Below are 15,281 nucleotides of genomic sequence, written 5' to 3' on the forward strand. Positions count from 1 at the left end.
GATACTCTTCAATGTCTTCATCAGTGACTTGGACAAGGGAGTGAAGTGTACTCTGTCCAAGTTTGCGGATGATACAAAACTGCAGGGAGAAGTGGGCACACCGGAGGGCAGGGAACAACTACAGGCAGACCTGGACAGGTTGCACAAATGGGCAGAAAACAATAGAATGCAATTTAACAAGGAGAAATGCAAAGTGCTGCACCTAGGGAGGAAAAATATCCAGCACACCTACTGCCTAGGAAATGACCTGCTCGGTAGCACATAAGCAGAAAGGGATCTTGGAGTCCTAGTGGACTCCAAGATGAACACAAGTTGTCTGTGTGACGAAGTCATCAGAAAAGCTAACTGCACTTTATCGTGCATCAGCAGATGCATGACAAACAGAACCATGGACGTGATACTTCCCCTCTATCGGGCACTGGTCAGACCGCAGTTGGAATACTGCGTGCAGTTTTGGGCGCCACACTTCAAGAGGAATGTGGATAACCTGGAGAGGGTCCAGAGATGGGCCACTCGTATGGTTAAGGGCTTGCAGGCCAAGCCCTATGAGGAGAGATTAGGGCACCTGGACCTCTTCAGCCTCCACAAGAGAAGGTTGGGAAGCGACCTTGTGGCTGCCTATAAATTCATCATGGGGGCGCAGAAGGGAATTGGTGAGGTTCTACTCACCAAGGCACCCCTGGGGGTCACAAGAAATAATGGCCATAAACTAGCAGAGAGCAGATTTAGACTGGATGTTAAGAGGAACTTCTTCACAGTTAAGAGTGGCCAAGGTTTGGAATGGGCTCCCAAGGGAGATGGTGCTCTCCCCTACCCTGGGGGTCTTCAAGAGGAGGTTGGATGGGCATCTGGCTGGGGTCATCTGAACCCAGCACTCTTTCCTGTCTATGCAGGGGTTGGACTCGAAGATCTATTGAGGTCCGTTCCAACCCTAACATCTATGAATCTATGAATCTATAAAAGATGAACAATGGAAGGGAGAACCAACAAGAAGGAGTTTATAAAGAAATAAGTTAGGGGAAATGCTTATCTCTTTGCGGGGGGAGCAGCGGAGTGATTGGTGGAGGTGCCCCAGTGTCCCCATCATTTGCTGCTGATTGGTTGGGAGGCAAAAATCCTGATGTTAAATATGCCATGGTTTTTGACTCCTGGCCTATCATCAGCAAATGGCAGGGCTGCTGGGGCCCCTCAGCCAATCAGCAGGGGGAGGCAAAAACTAGTGTATTTAAAAGTGCAGTATTGGCATCCTGGCCAATAAGTGGCAAGTGGCAGGGCTGCCGGGGCCTCTCGTCCAATGGCAGGGGAGGCGTGTGGTGAAAATAACAAAATTAAAAAGGCTGTTGTACAGCACACTTTGCTGCGATTTTGGTAAGTCCCTAAGTATGAACATTGTAGCGAAATGCATTATGGGACACAAAATTTATTATTGCCCTTTAAATTTATTATTATTATTATTATGATTAGAGTGGTAGCCCAAAATTTGGTTCTAGCAGATTGTTTTGATTAGGAAAAAAATTGATAGTAGAGTTAAAAGTTTCTGTGATGTAATCCTATGTATTTACCAAATCTGGTTTCCCTGAACAGAGCAGGAATCAAACAGCAAGATACCAAGCGTTTGCTCACAGCTCCAGGCCCCTTCCCAGCCAGTACTGGAAGGCTCTAAGGCCTCTCTGAGGGCCACCTGTCTTGACTTTTATTTCAGGCTTGATGTGGCTTTATTTTGGGGTGAGGCCCTATTGTTTCAATTACCCAGTAAATAATGGTGTTTAATGGATTTTACAAAAATCTAAAATGAAGGGTGTCACCAGCTTTTATGAGGTTTCATTCAGCCTATAAAAATATCAAAGTATAATGTACATTACTAGATTAACAGAAACTCCCACCAGGACTTCTCTGAAGACAATAACCATGAAAATTTAAGAGCAGTGAAGAGGGGCAAACTTGAAGGCTTGTAGACATTTTAATGACTATAGATCAATGGTTTCAACCTTTTTTCATTTGTGAACCCCTTAAAAATTGAATGGAGTCTGTAGACCACAGATTGAAAACCACTGCTATAGACTGTAGCTGTCATTAATAAAAACATAAACAATCTCAATTTGGACTTCAAAATATGCAGTATTATACAGTTTTATTAATGATCACATACTGTTTTTTCCTTAGGATTTCTGCTTTATTCAGTGCACAAGGTGTATGATAGGCCAGTGTGAATAGGGAAGTATTCAGTTCGGATTTGGATTCAGCCAATTTGGAGGACAGCAATTTAATTTGGGGTTCACTGTCCCAAATCAATTCGGCTGAATTGGCTTCGGAAGATTTGGTGCTGATTCTGTCATAGACTATAATGGAGAATCACTGAAATACCTATAACTTTGTCATTTTTTGGCAGATTTGGATGAAAACAGTAGGAATGGTAGCCCCTTCTGAGGCCATGAAGCGTGCCAGGTTTCAAGGAGATAGGTGCAGGGGTTTCTGGGAAACTGCACCTCAAACTGTTCAAAGCAAAACTCCTGACCTGTATGACTTTGTGTGTGTGTTAAGGCACAGCAGGATGAAAATTTCAGGGATGGTAACTGTTTCTATGTCCCTCCCCCAGAGCACTGTGATTGGAAGGGGACTCAGGGAAAGATCACAGTCACTGGCCACCTACAGATGTCAGTCTTTCCCCTACTGCTGCCCCTCCCTCTTCTCAGTTTCTCTTCCCCTGAAAGACTGCCTTCTGAATCTCCAAATCTTTTTTCCAAATTGATTCAGAGGTGGTTTTTTTGTCTCCCAATTCAATTAGGATTCAGTGATTCAGCCTCTGAATCTTCTTTGAATTGAATCGGCGACCAAGCTTCACCCACCCCTACTGGATGATTCTTCCTTAATGAGCATCTATTCAACATATTGTTCTGTTTGAGACTCCATTTCCTGTTTACAGCAAGCCATGTTCTAAAGATAGACTCATTTATTTCATCACAGGACATCAATGACGGTCCTCTGTAGTATCCAAATGCTTTACAAGCAGGCATTTGTTTACAACACTTTTGGGTGGTGGAAGGATAGTATCATCCCCCTGTTACAGATAGGTAACAGAATCATATAGAGAAGTGTCAGAAGTATACATTAAGTTTGCGTGCCCAAGTTAAGATATCTAGGACCTGCTTATTTCAGAGCACTTGGCATTAATTACCATTTTGTATATTCAAGCACAGTACCCTGGACTTCAGTCCCATTTCTACTAATGTCATTAGGATCCCAGAAAAGAGAAACGTGCTGTTTCTTAAAGTTGACTTTATTTTACGTGCAAAGAACCTCTCTGGCAAAGTTAGGGATAGGCAAAATTTGAGCATGGTAAATCATGAGGCCTTCTTGTGCCTTGCTGGAAATCCCTGCCTCATACACTTCACATCACTCCCTTTCAGCATCCACTCTACCATGGAAGGATACGGGATATGGGGCAAGATGGATCTATGGCCCTATTCAGTAAATGGTAGTTCTTATGTTCTATGTTTTACTCATACTACAAATGAGGTAGGACCCTTACGGAAAACAAGCTCCTTTTCTGCACAGCCATGATTCCTCCCCAGAGCACTGAGCAGGCAGTGTACTGAATAGGTTACATGGAGAAAAAAATACCATGTAATTAAAGACTATCATAATGGAGATGTGCAGCAGCGGTAAATTGAGGTTATACAGGAGAGTGAGTGCAGTATTATGATACCATCATCTTTGTGGACCAGAACTAAAATATTTGCTAAAAGCTGATATAGTGAAACTTGGGAATTTGTGGGTTCACTCTAGGCTCTGGAAGAAAGTGTACTGTAATGGGCTCAGACTCTTCTGGCCATTTCCAAACTTGACTTGCTCCATGTCTGGCTATTCTCCACCCTCTGGCTATCCACCTCACTTCCATTCTCCTCCTGGTCTCAGTCTCCACTCCTCAGATGTCTCATCCCTCAGTCCCAGTATGTTTACCCAGTCACCTGACTCCAGGCTTTGTGTCAGAGTACCAATAACTTACCTCCCCAGACCCAGTTCCTGTTCCCCCCCCCCCGAGGGACCACAACCCTTGTTCCCTGTTCTTCTTGTTCAGGCAGCTCCTTTTTTTTTCTGACTTTGTCCAACCTCTCTTTCCCTTCTTTCCCACTCCTCTCATCTAATTTCAGTCTCCTGCTCTGAAGCAGTGTGGTTCTTTTTCTGAGTGTTCCCTCCACACTCCAGCTCCTTAACAAACCTTCTCCAGGTCCTCATCAAACCTTCCTCATCCCAGTCCCTTATCTACCCAATCCCAGGATTCTCCCTACCCCATCTCTTTATTTGAATTCAGTGTTACCTCTCTCTCCAACCAACTTATTCACTCTCTGTTGTTCTGCTTTCCTCAATCACTCCCAGTTCCTGGCTCCCTCCTCTGGCTCCAAATTAAAATTTCTTTGCCTTGCCAGTTCCAGCCCATCCTGTGCTTTCCATCTCTTAGTTTCTGTCCACTTCTCAAACTAGTCACCAGTCTTCCCTCACTTCAACTCACAGTTCCATTTTCTTTTCTCCCAACCCTGCAACTCCAATGCTAGTCACACTAGATTCATTCCCTCCCCTGTATCCATATTTGTTCCCTCTGTATTCAGTTCAGATGTTTCCTTTTCCACAACATTTGTCTACCAGCAAGGAGTACACTGAGAGCGCAGGACAGACCCATTCTCAGTGCTCTTCAGTTTTGGTGTGTGATCCCTATCAGAGCAGCAGGAAACAGTCATTACAAGTGCAATCTTTTTGAGTCTGCATTGCCCTAAGCTGGAACATACAGCTACTTCTCGCTTAACGTTGTAGTTACATTCTTGAAAAATGCAACTTTAAGTGAAATGATGTTAAGCAAATCCAATGACATCACGGTAGTTACCTACTAGCAGGCGGGGGCCAAACAACATTGTAACTGAACATTGCCTGACTTTAAACAAGTATGTTCTCTAATAGATCAGTGACGTAATAACAAAACAATGTTAGCCTGGACAACGTTAAGTGAGGAGTACATGTACTCAGTTACTCAGTTGTGGTGCCACATGTACAGTGTGGTCACACTCAGGCATTATGACAAGCTTAAATATGTCCATTGAGGACAATATTGATATTTTAGCTATTAAGTTATAATATGTCTCCTCTGAGCATGTGCAGATTTTTCAAATGCTCATGATTTGGCCAACTTTGAAAAGGTTTGGATAAAGATAACAGAAGCACATCTTTGACACTTGTGTATATTTGTTTTCAAATTCCAGCTCCAAAACATAAACATTTCAAGAATTTAACATGAGCATGATTATGTATTTTCTATTAGCTGTGGCCTTAGAAAGAGCTGAACCATTTTGACTGAAGTTTACCAAAAAATTCAACCTGAGGCACAAGCTCTCCATAGAAAATTCTAGCCAAATAGTTAAAAGTTGGCAGTCTCAAGCAACTGAAAAGAAGGTCTCATAATGAAAAGCATATTATTAACTACTGGGTCTGTGTGATGTGCTTGGCTCAAGGGCTGGAGCTCAGCTGCTGGGGATTAAGGGAAAATAGCCTACCTGCTTACTAATTCTGGGCCAACTGACAGAGATGATTGGCTGGGTTCAGAGGAAGTTAAAAACTCCCAGTGAAGCCCTGAGGGAGCAGTAGCTGTGCAAGATGCACAGGGCTGGTGTTGCTCCTCCAGGTCTGAAGAAAGAGCAGAGGTTTGATTTTTGTATTTGTTCCTTGCATCTGTAATTGCTTTGTTTGCTGTGGAGATAAGTTTTCTGTATGTATAATAAATGGACTGGAACTAAGAGCTGAGTGGCCCTTATGAGGGAACTGACTTCTGGGTCTGCCTATGGGAGTGCCAAACTGCTACACATGGCGGAGAATAAGAGCACTCTAAGGCCAGCTCTAGTCATGGAGACAGGATTATTTGCTACTTTAAGGGATTGCAGGCCAGTGCCCACCAAGTAAAACTAAAAGCCTTCTTTAAAAAGGAAGGCTACTGGGAAAGTAGCAACTGATTTCTATGGATAAATGATAACAAAATAGGATGGGAGTGCAGGTCAAAAGTTCAGAACAAGTTCACTAAGTGGGGCCCGCCATGGAGAGAGGAGCCCTGTTAAAATGGATGGAGGGCGTGCAGCAGCAACAACAGCAGCTGTTCCAGCAGCTCCACTCCACTCCAGCCACAGCAGTTCCAAATGGAGAAGCAGCAGCAACAATAGGAGTTCCTGATGCAGCATTTGGGGCACTGACAGAAGTGGTTTGTTGTGTGATTGGTCCCCTGAAAGCCCTCTACAGCCATGCCATGCAGAAGCCACTTTAAAAGTGCCTGATCATGAAACACATTAACCCTTATCTAATGAGGGTGCTCCAAAGCAGAACACCTTCATTAAATTCTGTTAGTCCCGGCATATGATTGGGGCTGAGCTGATGCAGCGCAGCCCAGCCCAGCCCTGCCCCTGGTGCTGTCTGCAGGATGGGATGGGGGAGAAAGAAAGGAAGGGAGCTCTGAGCTGGGGTTTGGCCAGCCTAAACTGGAAGGGGGATGCATGGATAGAGACCCGCTGCCTTGCACCCCTTCCCAGCCCCCCTCCAGCTCAGGCTGGGCAAACCCTAGCCCCAAGCTCCCTCTCTTCCCTTCTCCCCCCTCCCATCCTGCAGACAACACTGGAGCTGGGAGGGGGGAGCAGGGCTAGGGGAGAAAGAGGTTGCCTACTTGCAGCCTGTCTGCTGGATCAGCTCCAGGTGGAGTTTGCTTTCCCTGCCCCTCATCCCCCCCCCAACAGCACAAGTCCCTGACTGAAGAGATATTCACTAACTCATGGAATCAACAGAGACTTTCATCCAAGTTGGTGAGTCCCATACTTCTCCAAGGATAGAGGGTGGGGCCCTCACCAAGATGGGACCTATGGATGACCTGGATGCCTTCCTGGCAAACTTTGAGTGGGTAGTGGAGATCCGTCAGTGGCCACAGGATATATGGGCTGTGAGGATGGCCCCTCTGTTAACTGGGGAGGCATAGGCCACTTACTGGGCCCTCAGGGCTGATTCGGCCTGGGATTATAAGACTGTCAAAATGGCCGTACCAAACTGGTTGGGCCTCACCAAGAAGGTCTATCACTGCAAGCTGAGATTAGAGACTTGGGACCCAAATACATAGCTCTGAGCCATGGCCCAAAAACTAAAGGACATATGCACCTGCTGGCTAAACCTGGGCACTCATGACTCTAGAACAGTTTTGAGCCATGCTGCCTGTAGAGACCCAGAGGTGGGTATACCATCATTGGGTGGCCAGCTTGGAGGAAGTCACCCAGAAAGTAGAGGACTTCATAGGGATAGAGGCAGACTGCCAGGATCCCTGGGGAAGCTGGAAAACTTCTGGCCTAAGGAAGCCGAGTTTATGGGGAAGACAGGTCGGGCCTCTCAGGAGAGCTCTGGCTAGGGTACTACCACCATTTTCACCCGAGACCCCAGCCAGAGGGAGGGCCTGTGAGCGAACCTCCAGGGAAGAGAGCCACCTTGGGCATCCCCACAGCCCAGAATGGAAAAGGCTCAAATAACTTGTTTCCAGTTTGGGGAGCAAGGCCATTGATATTGGGATTGCCCACAGATGGATTGTGGGTACACCCCTGCCTATGTCTCTGAGATGAGGCAGAATGATTTAATATTTGTTAACATTTGTATGTAGCATTAACTTGCATAGCAGTTACTATATAAACATTGAATATCATACACTGTATAGGTTTACTTTTAATTACATGAGGGACTATTACATAATGGGGTGAAATCAATAAACTGTTATGACTCCATTATGACTTATTACTGTTTTGTATGTGAAGCGCATTCACTTATTTTAGCATACATAGACTGTCACCCCCATTTTGTTATACTTGTTTCATCACCTCTGCAGTTACATAGGGTGTTTTATTCCTACAGCGTAGCTGTTACAAGAAAAAATTCAGTTTGATTCAACCTAAAGAAAAACATGGATTGGGGTTATCAACGGTAACCTCATGTTGTCCAAGCACTTTACTAACCTTTGGCTTTGCTAAGGAAACTGCTAAGGCAAGTTGTATTTTTAGTTATTTAGCTGTAATAGCAGGTGTGTCTTTTTGTTTTTGCAAACCAAGTGGTATCCTGGTTTTAGGATAAATTGGTCCTGATAACAGAGCCACAGATGTGATTCTCTTTTCTGTTGCATCACATTGAGAGCATCTGATAAAGTGCACTTGGGTTCATGAAAGCTCATACTCTTTCTGAATATAAATAATCTTATTTAGTTAGTCTATAAAGGTGTGTATCTACCCTGCCTTCTGGCATCATGTTTATACCAGTTAATGGAGTTGCTGTAGCCTCAAACTTGTGCTGGCCTACTGAGTTGAGTTACTGCTGAGTGGAGAATGAGATCCCAAGTGTGTATATCAGTAGTTCTTAAATTTGTGGGGACTGAATTGAATAGGATTATAGAGTTGGAAGGGTCATATGGTAGGATTTGCAGTTCCTGAACCACACCAGATAGATGCCTATTTAGCTTTTTCTTGACAGCCTCAAATGAAAGCAGTGCCACAACTTCACTAGATAATTTGTTCCAGTGGCCTACTGTTCTTATATTTAAGATTCCCCCCACTCCAAAATTTCTTCCAAATCTGCTTTTATGAGGATTAAGCCCATTGCTACAGGTCCTGCTGTCTGTGGTAGGGAAGAATTATGTTTTCCCATCTTCTTCCTTTCAAATATTTTAAAACTACTATTATGTGAGCATATCTCTTTTTAAGTTTATTATACTACTGTGTACCACTATAATTTTGTGTTCATACTAGTGACAAAAAAATGTATGGTAAAAGTTTAGGCTACTATGCCCCTCCAACACCATACATGAGGTGTTGGCAACCTTTTCAAACTGCAGGCCAAAATAAACCACTCAGGGTCAGAGGCTGGGGGATGGGCTGGCATGACTTAGCTGCACATGCCACCTGTCCTTGTGGTGGCACAGGGAGAGCACCCACAGATGGCACTCATCTCCATGGCAACAAGGGCAACTTAGCAGCAGCTGAAACTCCCCACCATCGAATGCACTAAAGTCTCACATCCTCAGGCCAGATCCAAAGGCTTACAGGCTGGTATAAAGCAAAGCAGCAGATCAGACATGGAACATAGGGAAGGGAGCAGAAAGCAAAGCGGCCAATCAGGCAGAGGAAGGGAATAGGAGTGGCACTCGGGAGGGGTATGGAGTTAATTTGTTGCATGCCGGCCAAAAAGGTTGGTCCCTGCTTCTCTACAAGTTCACTGCATACCCAAGGGTATGTATTTTCTACTTGGGACACACCGGTCTAAAAATTGTATAATCCCATGATTTTATACTGAGGGCTAAGATGCACTCCCTTGAGACTGTAAAGTACAGAATCATGTAAACAAGTCACAAGTGCCATCTAGTGCTCTTCTGGAAAACAGTGTCTGTGTTTTCCCAACTCAAAAGCAATGGTGCTGGGAAAAATACATTCAACTTATCTCGGTCTCAGACTTAATGCCAAAATTCAGTTTGAGTCAAGGTGTTTTAAGAAGTGATGACACACTAGTAGAAGAATAGTTTGGCAAATCCAGATTGGCAACAACCTGCATACAAATCAAACCTTAAACCAAGTGGAAATGTTTTGAAATACACATAAGGAACAGGAAACAGGGTCTTGTGAGTGCTTCTGTGCATGCAGACATCAGAACCTGCTTGACTCCTTCATAGATAAAATCCATGCCTCAGAAGTCAATGGGAGATGGACCACTGACTTCAGTGAAGCCATAATTGTATCTATGTATCTGAATGGGGTGCAGCAAATTACAGAATTGGGGACCCTAAAATTGTCTTTTGGTTTAAAAGACTTAAGTCTCTCTTAAAAGTGAACAGTCACTTCACTAGATGGAAACTGAGTAATTTACCAAACAAAGAATAAACTAATTAAAGAGAAAGTGCTCAGAACCAGTTTAAAATAGAAATCCCAAGGTGACAATTCCATGAGCTACTTAGAGCTTCAGCTTAAACTATAGCAAAGCATCACATTTACATCAAATCTATAGAAAAGTTGAATCTCCACTGGAGCCTTTCAAAAAGCAGCAGGATAGGCATTGCTCAGTGATGTTTAAGAAATGGAGAATCCTGTACTTGGGCAGGTGGTTGGGCCAACTCCCAATGTCCCTTCCAAGCCTATTATTCTATTAATGAAAGGGAAGTTTTAGCAAAGTTCTGCACTGAGTTAACCCACTACAAATCCAAAATATAATTATGGAAATCTCAGTGCAATTCATGCTATACTCTGTTATGCCACTTGCATAGTATACATTGCAATACTTTCACTTAAAAAAAAATGCAGAGTTGGGATGCTTTCTGTATTGTAAGTTGACTATACTTGTGATCTAAATGGTCATTCACATGGCAGAGCTTCAGAACATGCTGTTACAGATAGGAAAAAAATCTAGAAGAACGAGTAGTTAAAGCTTCCTGGGCTCAATGTGAGGTTACATTTGGCCATACCTCTCATATTGTACTGTACATATGCTGGTAAATTCACGACTTTTCATTACCTATATAATTTTCTAATGTTAGCATATGCTTAAATGTTTCTTAACAGATTACAGTTGTCCTAAAGTGGGTTGGGCTCTTTGCAGACAGAAAGACACAATTTCTGGCCTGAGAAGCTGCAGGCTTGTTTCAGCTGTGGTACAAATAGGTGGCAAATAGGCAGGGACAAGCAAGGAAGCACAGAGGCCCTAGTTGAAAGATGCGCTTACTCACTCCTTACACATATGCATGATTTTTATTTTCAGTTTTGCAGTAGGTCACTCCTTAGAGGCAGTGGAACAGAAATGCATTTGAAAGAGGGATTTGAACTAACACAAGGCAACAGTTTAGTTGACACACTTAGGGAGTGTGTTCCATTAATCCTTACAAGAGGGAAAAACAAGGCTAATAAAATGTTGTGGATATAGTGTATTTATGATAACGCATCTTGCTTGCTTCCCTGCAACTTATACAAGTAATTTGCAAGACAACAGAAGTGAAAGCTTTTTTTAGGTAAAGAAAAACAAAAAACATATGGAGAAAAGAATTCACAACCTACCAGTAACAACAAACACTGCTACCACAACACAGTGTTCTTCACTAGGGCTGTGCGAAACAGCAGCATTCTGCTTCGACTTCTGTTTTGATGGAACAGTGTTTCATTTCAAGTTTTGTTTAGTTTCAAAAGCACTGTTCTGTTTCGTTTTGTCGAAATGATTTCACTGTTTTGACGCTGTTTCAACATTTTGCCCATAAGCTATAACGGGGAAGCATAAAACAGCCTATAAACTTTGTCACTTCTTGCCTGATTCAGATGAAGGTTGCAGAGACAGTAGCCCCTTCTAAGGGCATGGAGCCTGCCAAGCATCAAGGAGGTAGGTGCAGAGGTTTCTAGGAAACTGCACCTCAAGCTGTTGACAAGCAGGAGCCAGGGAGCAGGAGCAGCATCCTGTGATCTGGCAGGCAGATTGGGGGCCCACAACCCTGGAGGAGTCTGCGGCGCTTCCCCCCACCAGACTCAGTTCCCCATGGCTGTGAGCCACTGGGAGCTGAGCCTGGTGGCAGGAAATGCTTCCCCCCACCGGGCTCAGCTCCCAGTGGCTTGCAGCCCCATGGAACTCGGCCCCGGGGCAGGAGGCAGAGTGCAGCGCCAGTTTTGCCTGCCTCCTGCCACCAGGCTCAGGTCCATGGGGCTGGTGGAGCCGATCAGAGTGCAGCCTGGCAGCAGGAGGTAGGCAAAGCCGGCACTGCACTCTGAACAGCTCTGCCAGCTCCACGGAGCTTAGTGCAGCAATGGGAGGCAGGGAGAGCTAGGGCATGCCTGAGCCAACTTTAAATTAGCTAACTTTAATACTCTTAGCAAGGTAGCCAGGGTGGAACAGAGCAGTGGTTCTCAACCTTTTTTTGTACTGGGACCAATTTCTAAACACTGATAGCTAGTCCCAACCCAGGAAATAGTTTAAGTAGAAAACACACAAGTATTTTAATAACAGTCTTAATTTTAAAGACAGAAATCAACATCAACAGGAAAACATTAAAAACAATAGCAACATGTGGCCCTCTGTTATTCTCAAGTGACGTTCATTATTGCGCAAAATGAAAATTGCCAGTGCCCCCCACTCTCAACTTGTAGCCCCCTGGCCCTGCTGGGGCTCCTCATCCCAATCCACAGCCCCCCCACCTCCCCAGCCCTGGTGCCCCTCACCCCTGACCTGATGCCCCCCCGCCTCCAGGCCCCAGCCCAGTGTGTGGGGCAGGGTGTGTGTGTGAGGCTTGGGGGAGCACGGGGCCCTTCAGATTTGTGCACCCACAGTGGGCATGGGGCTGCAGCCTGGCTGGACCGGCTTAGGCAGGAGCCACCCCTGTGGCCCAGCTGGCAGGACCTGGAATGGGAAGGGAGAGCAGGATGGGGTGGTGAGACTCATTGATGCTGGTGCTAGGACCCATGGGTTGCAACCCCCATGCCCTCTGATGCATCGTCTGTGCCCTCCCAGCCCCAGCACATCATTTATGCCTCCCCCCCGCCCTATAGACTTACTTGTGGGGAGCTGCTCTCCATGCTACCTGGCTGCCACATGCATCTATGTGCACACATCCATGTTGCAACCCCTGCCTGATTGTCCTCCTCCTGCTCCTCCCTCCCCAGCCCCAAGCAGCCCTTTGCAGGCTGGAACTCTGCCAGCCTGCAAGGGGAAACTTGTGGTTTCCCATCTTTTTCTTCTTTAAAAGAGAAAATCCTGGATTTTCCATGTTTTTCTGTGTAAAATTAAGATAGATTTCTGTCTTTAAAATTAAGATTAACATTGTTTGTGACTTTTATATATTCTTGCAACCCACTTTTGAATTGCGACCCATGAGTTGAGAAACACTGGAATAGAGCTTGGTGTGGACTAACTGCCTACAAGTAATTTTGCAGGGGTAACTGGATAATTATGAATTGATACAGAAACAATCAATTACTTCTGGAGTAGACTTGTAATTAGTTCTCAAAAGACACCAGGTGCAAATCCCATTACCAATCTTCTAAGCCAGTTAATTTTCTAGATTCTGAAAATCTAAAAATGATTTTACATTGTAAGATTCATCTTGGTATTTTTGATCACTGTATCTAGTACACGTATAAAGATACCATGTGAATTCTCTCCATAGAAGGAAAAAATAGAAATGGACATAGATGATTGCTTATTAAGCAGAAAGATTTTTTTATAAGTGTAAATCATTATGGAAGTGACTGAGCACTTCCCTTTTTCTATGACATATCAATGAGTTCAGTACTGTTTATGGGGCCTGTAGACCAGAACTAAACAAACAGGATAGTAGTGGACTTCAGTTGTTCTTTTTAATGCTTGTACAATTACACCACCAATAAATTATTGGCAAAACAAAAAAAATTGATGGGTAACAACCTTGCTTGGAATGTTTCTGTGCCTGTCATATTTAAAATCATATTGAAGTTTAAAAATGGCTTTAGAATTATTATGAGTATATTTAAAGAATCTGAGATGTTATCATTAACAGGTTGTTAAAAATATGGAGCCAGTGCATGTCCATCAATTTTAAGGGAGCCAACTGAGAGGAGCTAAAAGCCAGGAATATTGATTGCTCTTTTTAGGCACAAGTAAACCTCAATACCTAAACAATAGCATGAGAAAAGAGCAAAATAAACAAATAACCAAGAAATGGTTAGAGGAGGGAGGAACTTGTGAATAGCACTTATCTCAGGAAATCTGGGTCAGTTTCTTGTTCTGCCAAAGGCTTTGTTTGCCACTGGGTATGTCACTTTCTGTCCACCTGGACAGAAAACAGAACTGTAGTTTGTTCCTGAAAATGCAACAGCAGCTTTGCTTCTTTGTATTTTGGGGAAACTTCTGCTAGGCTCTGAATTCACTGAAAACTATGCATTGGGGCGATTTAGGCGTGTGTCCACACGTGAATTTGCTAATGCACATTAACACAGGTTTGCGGACTAATTTGGGACTAAAATTAGTCCCAAGTCAATGGACACACACCACATTAATGCACATTAGTGCATCTACAGGTTCACTAATGCAAATTAACTGATACTTCATGCAGGTATCAAATTTAGGCTTGAATAGCCGTAAACTGCAATTTTAAGGTGCATTAAGGGTACGCATGTATAGACATGCACTCTTAATGTACCTTAAATCTGACTAATGCACATTAAATGTGCACATGTAGACACACGCTCAGAGTTGTACATTTAACTCCCTCTTTATCAGGTTTGATATAAAATATAACAATTGCTGGCCTGCTAGGGGCACAAGAATTTAAGCTGGGATGACAATATTAGTGGAGCTGTTGATGTACTTTTATTTCTCATCACATTAAGAATGTTAAGGTTAGATAATCTGGTACTAGTCTGCAGCTAAAAAAAAATAAAATTGTTGTTGACATGGCTTTTTAGAGTTTCATTTCAAACTCATCCAGGGACTCTCCAGTTGAAACGCATAAATGCCAACTAACTTGGAAGCACAATGGATGGGAGCTACAATACAGCAACATGAATGCCATCTCATCTTAATTTGCTCCTGTCTTACAAGAGATGACCTATTATTGACAATGTAGGTAGCTAACACAAGGTCCTGCTTCTTTTACTTCTACGAGCTGTCCCTTCAAAATATTTTTTTTTAAATAATTCATTTGATTTCCAGTTTGTAATTACAATTCCTTCAAGTCCTTCACAATTTCAAATAGAATTTTATACCATATGCCCTGTAGTCCAGAATGATTTCCCTAGGTAAGGAATAACTGCAATTTGATTTCATCCCAGCTCCTTGCTAAATAAATGTCTCAGGCACACAGATTACTGTTGAATATGCACATGTCAATTGTAGCCATTTGCCATGAGAATTTAATAAAATTTACTCTATTTGAAAGACTTTCAGTTATTTCTTGTGTCTTCCTTTCCCTGAGATTGTTCTGTGCTCATGGGTAGATCTAGAATTTTAAAAGGGGGGAGGTGCATCATCACATATGAAATAACACATATTTTTCTCCATTTAAAAATAAACTAGAAGCTTTACTAATATGCTAGGGGCCTTGGGCTGTATTATTAAGTTTAAGTTTGAAGCAACAGCAAATATAATTTCATTAGAATAAGTTAAAAACAATCTACAGGGCTGAGAAATTTATTACCAGGAGCAGCTAAGTAACAGCAGAATTACAGAACAAAGGATAGCTTGACTGATGGAGATCATTTGAGACCATTCAAAAAAAAAAAAAAAAAAAAAAA

Source organism: Gavialis gangeticus, unplaced genomic scaffold (assembly GCF_001723915.1).
Source record: "Gavialis gangeticus isolate Ggan-Ray unplaced genomic scaffold, GavGan_comp1, whole genome shotgun sequence".
Lineage (NCBI taxonomy): Eukaryota > Metazoa > Chordata > Crocodylia > Gavialidae > Gavialis > Gavialis gangeticus.